The 5,952-nt window shown below is 43.7% G+C and overlaps 1 non-coding gene across 1 annotated transcript; it reads right to left on the reverse strand.

Moving 5' to 3' along the window:
- Window positions 1-92: 92 nt before the first annotated feature.
- TRNAA-UGC lies at window positions 93-164 on the reverse strand. Its single transcript has one exon. It is a non-coding gene; the product is annotated as a tRNA-Ala (tRNA).
- Window positions 165-5,952: the final 5,788 nt, after the last annotated feature.

Genomic DNA, 5,952 nt, shown 5'->3' on the forward strand with positions numbered 1-5,952 from the left:
CTTCGCCTCCCGGGTTCAAGCGATTCTCCTGCCCCAGCCTCCTGAGTAGATGGGATTACAGGCGTGAGCCACCGTGCCCAGCCCCAAAAGAGTGGAGATGCCAGGGATTGAACCCGGGGTCTCATACATGCACAGCATGCGCTCTACCACTGAGCTACATCCCCTAGCCCTGTTTGTTTTATTCAGGCTGTTAACGGATTAGATGACATCCAGCAACATTGGTGAGGGCTATCTTCTATACTCAGTGTATTGATGTAAATGCTGATCTCTTCTGAAAACTGCCAGGCCCCCATATGCAAGCCTGGAGCCTGAAAGTCTGAAGTCCTGCTTGCCCCCTGATCATGTCCCACCCCCACCTGCATTCACCATTGTCCCTGGACATCCAGCAGAGCTTCCCCAACAAGCCCCTCACCCCACCCTCCCTGCCATCTTAACTGTTCTTATGATAATGTGAATACCTCTCACCCATCCTGCTATCTTAACTGCTCTTCTGCCTCACCCCCACCCACCATCGTAACTGAACTTGTGGCCATGTATACCCCTACCCCCCCAATGTAACTGATCTTACTCTGCAACACCCCTGCCCCCCAAAAAACTACCCCAACCTCTAAAGTCAATTCCCACCTTACCCCTTCACCTGTCCTTTCTCGGATTCGGCCCACGTGCACCCAAGGGAGAAATAAAACAGCCCTGTTGCCCACACAAAGCCTGTCTGGAAGATCTCTTTATGAAATTCATTTAATATTCAGTACTATTGGACGCGAATAACAAAAACATCCTCACAGACACACCCAGAAATGATGTTTCCCGGCTATCTGGGCATCCCTGAGCCCAGTCAGGTTAGGCTTAAAATTTATCATCACAAATGCTTACCAAAGACACATCATACAAGACTACAAAATCCAGGGTTGCTGGGCTCACCTATTTGGGGATAATTAATCAGCTCATAAAGACATCCTTTCTCTCTTTGAGGACTATGACATCGCCTCCACCTGATAACTTTTGACCCCGATTCCACACACACACACACACACACACACACACACACGCGCACAATTCAACCCTCCACAGCTGAGTTCATTTGCCTCCCTGACCACAGTGGAGCCTAGGAGATTCCTCCTCCTAAGAATTTGCTTTGGAGATGAGGAAAATCAAATTCCATCTGGCCGCTGGCTTGGACTGGGGTGGTGTGGACGTAGAAACTGAGGTCACCACTGTCCAGCCAAGCTTCTACAGAGACCCAGTGAAACAGAGGAAACCAAGCCCCAGAGAGCAAAAAGGGCCTACAACCAAATCAACAGCTAATGAGTATTCAGTGCTGGCTATGCGGCAGCTTATTTTTTATTTATTTATTTTGAGACGCAGTCTTGCTGTCACCCAGGCTGGAGTGCAGTGTTGCAATCTCAGTTCACTGCAACCTCCACTTCCCGGGTTCAAGCAATTCTCCTGCCTCAGCCTCCTGAGTAGCTGGGATTACAGGTGTGGAACACCACATCCGACTCATTTTTGTATTTTTAGTAGAGACAGAGTTTCACCGTTTTGGTCAGGCTTGTCTTGAACTCTTGACCTCGTGATCCACCTGCCTCGGCCTCCCAGAGTTCTGGGATGACAGACGTGAGCTACTGCACCCAGCCAGAACTACAGTTGCTCTTATCCACGGTACAGGACACTCAGTCCTATGGTGGTTTAGCAGATTATCTAAGGTCACACAGCTTTAAAGCGTGGGCTCAGGAGTTAGTCCTCTGATTTAACTCCAGAGCTGTGTGCTGCCCGAAAGGCCAGGAAGACAGCTGAGTGCTCAGGAACCCAGAATAGCCTTCGTGGGTCCTGAGAGCAGGAGAAGGCCTGGCAAAGTTGGGCGGAGTGCTGCCTGGGTTCCCAGTGGCCATCCTCATCCTCAGATAGCCTTCTATGCACTGGCCTTGTTGTAACACGCCTAGCCTTTTTTTTTTTTCCCGCAAATGATAACGTGGGGTTTTGTTTTTTTGTTTGATTTTAGAGACAGTCTCACTCTGTTGCCAAGGCTGGAGTGGAGTAGCATATCCCAGCTCACTGCAGCCTTGAACTCCTGGGCTCGAGCCATCCTTCAACCTCAGCTTCCCAAGTATCTGAGACTACAGGCATAGGCCACCATGCCTGGCTCTTATTTTTAAAAATGTTTTGTAGAGACAGGGTCTTAATATGTTGCCCAGGCTGGCCCTGAACTCCTGGCCTCAAGTGATCCTCCTGCTTCGGCCTCTCAAAGTGTTGGGGTTGCAGGCGTGAGCTGATCGTTTTTGTAAATGTCAGTTTCTACTTGCTCACTTCTGGTACATAAGGAAGTGGTTGACTTCTGTGTAATAATCTCGTGCCCTGTGTCCCTGCTGTAACTGCTTATTAGTTCCAGCAGTTTTCTTGGTTAATTGTTTTGGATTTTCTACATAGACAATCACATTATGTGCAAATAAAGGCAATAGCATTTCTCCCTAATCTGTTTACCTTTTGTTTCCTTTTCATCCCCCCGCCTAAAAAAAAATCACTTTATAGTTGTAGTGGATTTTTTTTCACTTGCAACTAAAAGACCCTTAGTGAGGACACCATTCTTGAGGAAATGAAAAATAAATGGAAATTTCTTTTCAGTTCTTTCCAACTTCCTAAGTTTCCTTTTCTACTCCCACATCCCAGGTCTGATGCACAGGGGTTTCACCCTGATTAGGCTCTAGGGTCAGAACAAGCAAAGCTGGGCCCTGTGATACCAGCAGCTGGACAGCTCATCACATCTCTGCTACAGACAGCCTCGCCTTTTTGCCCTGTGAAAGTGAAAGTCAAAATCTCTTCAACAGAGAAAATTCCTTCAAGAGAGACAAGCCTTTTTAGGTGTGGGTGGTACAACGAGGAACCACAAATTCTAAGAATTGTTCAAGAAATCATGCTTTGTGTTGTGTTTAAATTATGTCAAGGTAGCTTTATTTTCTTTCTACTGCGACACTGTTTACAATCGCAAAGACCTGGAACCGACCCAAATGTCCATCAACAACAGACTGGATAAAGAAAATGTGGCACATATACACCATGGAATACTATGCAGCCATAAAAAAACGATGAGTTCGTGTCCTTCATAGGGACATGGATGAATCTGGAAACCATCATTCTCAGCAAACCGACACAAGAACAAAAAAGCCAACACAGCATGGAATCACTTGTAGGCAGGTGTTGAACAATTAGAACACATGGACACAGGGAAGGGAGCATCACATACTGCAGTCAGTTGGGGGGTTCTAGGGGAGGGACTGTGGGGTGGAGAGGGTGGGGAGGGAAAACATGGGAAAAAATACTAGATGTAGGTGATGAGGGGAGGAAGGCAGCAAGCCACCTTGCCATGTATGTACCTTCGCAACAATCCTGCATGATCTGCACATGTACCCCAGAACCTAAAGTACAATTTAAAAAAAAAAGTTATACCTTTAAAAACAAAATGGGCCAGCCAAAGTGTTCTCTAACAAGAGAACATGAACAATGTGTAGAGTGGAAAATACCAAAAGGCTGATCACAAACTCATCTGGAGTTTGAGATTTAGTTTCCTGTAATGCTCATATTCCACGGCCAACTGAACAAACATACTTTCCTGTTACAGTTTTTATAGAGGACTAAGCAAATTTCATTCTCAAACTATTAAATATTAAAGGGAAGTTGTAATCATGATTATAAGAAATAGGACGTATAGATTTAAACTTGAGTAAGATCTTCTTTCCTTCTGCCTACTTTGTTCACAATACTCTTTGAATGTAATGTACACATGCTGTAATGCATAGACATATAATAGTGAATATGTAATAGTCACTAGAATACAAAATATCTTTTAATCTTTATTTTTACTAAGCAAGAAATTTTCAACAAGAGCATTTACATTCTTCAAAAATTACATCAGCAATTATTCAGTCCTTCATATCAAAGACAATTGTAGTTTATATTTCTAAAACTAAGGTTAAAGAAATATGTCTAAAATTGCTGATTTCCAGAGTTATCAACACTTTAGCAGACCACATCTTAAAATGACAGTATGAATGTAAAAGAAAAAAAAAAAAAAGACACGATTGTGTCAATAGTCTCAACCACAGATGGCAAAAGTCTGATGCAAATACAACTCTTCTCTTGGGGACTATAAGAGGTCCTAACGCATCAGAGCAGTCTTTCTCACTAAGCCTGGATGAGGTCTCGGAATTCTTTTCAATGCAGCATTCCAGGAAGTCATTATTAGGCTGTTGATGATGGCATCCTGTATGCCACCTGTGTCAGGCTGTACTTTTATGTTGTAAATTACAGAGTCCTCTGACTAGTTTATGCAAAAGGAGAGTGAGAAATGGCTGCTAACAGCTCCATAAAATCATCGGGACGGCTGAAGGCACACGATCTAGACTGAACCCCTCGAAAGAATTGGCCTGCTAAGGGAGCTGTTGCCAGCAGGGCCCCAGAAACCCTGCCTCTGCCATGATCAGGAAGCGGCTGGGTCCATAGCAGCTTTGTTCACAATATTATGTGAATGTAATATACACATGCTGCCCTGCCCCTGCTGGCTGCTGCCACTATGCCTGCCAGAAGGTCCCCTCTCTCCCTGCACAAGGCCAACGCTGGCTTTGCCCACTGGCTCCTTTCCAGACTCACATCAGTGCATCCGCTTGGCAGATGCTAAGTCACATGAGGAGCTCAAGCTGCAAGTGAGTCTGGAGAAGGGACTTTCTTTTACTACACGGCAGGAAGACGCATGAGAAGAGGGAATGGAATTGGGCGAGTCAGTCATCTCTAGTTCTGCTACACCATCTTGAAATGAATCTATGCCATTAGATAAAGGAAAAAAGCATGGAGTAATTGGAAAGGACTGTAAGATATAAACATTGGAATTTGGCAACGTTCGTCAAATGCTGTCCAGGAGAGAAGGTGCCCCAATGAGACAGACGTGTAGTCCTCTCCACAGTGAACCCTTAAAAGGGGAGAGAGAAGCTTTGGGTCATTATAACTTGACATAGAGTAATCAATGGTCCCAGTTTGCGTAAGACTGAGGGATTTCCTGAATGACTAAGAAAGTCTTGGGCAAACCAGGACAAATTGGTTATCCTAACTCAATGGCATGAACCATCAGCATCCAACAACTAGATGATATGATTCAGATTCCACTCTCACCAAGCAAATTTTGGTTTATGATTTGGCTTTCCAGGTGGGAGAGAATGCCTCAAAAACCTTTAGCACAAAGTCTGGTGTATGGTAATTACTCAATAAATGCTTGTATTTTTGTATTTTTAAAAGTCTGTCTTGGGAAGGTATACATGCCCAGGAATTTATCCCTTTCTTCTAGATTTACTGGTTTATCTGCATAGAGGGTGTTAGTAGCAATCTCTGATGGTATTCTGTATTTCTGTGGGATTGGTGGTGACATCCCCTTTACCATTTTTTATTGCATCTATTTGAATCTTCTCTCTTTTCTTTTTATTAGTCTGGCTAGTGGTCTATCTATTTCGTTGTTCTTTTCAAAGAAATGAGCTCCTGGATTTATTGATGTTTTGAAGGGTTTTTCATGTCTCTATCTCCTTCATTTCTGCTCTGATCTTAGTTATTTCTTGTCTTCTGCTAGCTTTTGAATTTGTTTGATCTTGTTCCTCTAGTTCTTTTAATTGTGATATTAGGGTGTCGATTTTAGATCTTTCCTTGAAAGGTTTAAAGTTGGGACAGCAGTGAATAGCCTACCAACCAAAAAAAAGTCCAGGACCAGATGGGTTCACAGCTGAATTCTACCAGAGGTACAAAGAGGAGCTGGTACCATTCCTCCTGAAACTATTCCAAACAATACAAAAAGAGGGATCCTCCCTAACTCATTTTATAAGACCAACATCATCCTGATATCAAAACCTGGGAGACACAACTGAAAAATTAAATTTTAAGCCAATGTCCATGATGAATATTGATATAAAAATCTTCCAT

This window comes from Sapajus apella, unplaced genomic scaffold, assembly GCF_009761245.1.
Source record: "Sapajus apella isolate SASKATOON/1434 unplaced genomic scaffold, GSC_monkey_1.0 scaffold184, whole genome shotgun sequence".
Classification (NCBI taxonomy): Eukaryota; Metazoa; Chordata; class Mammalia; order Primates; family Cebidae; genus Sapajus; species Sapajus apella.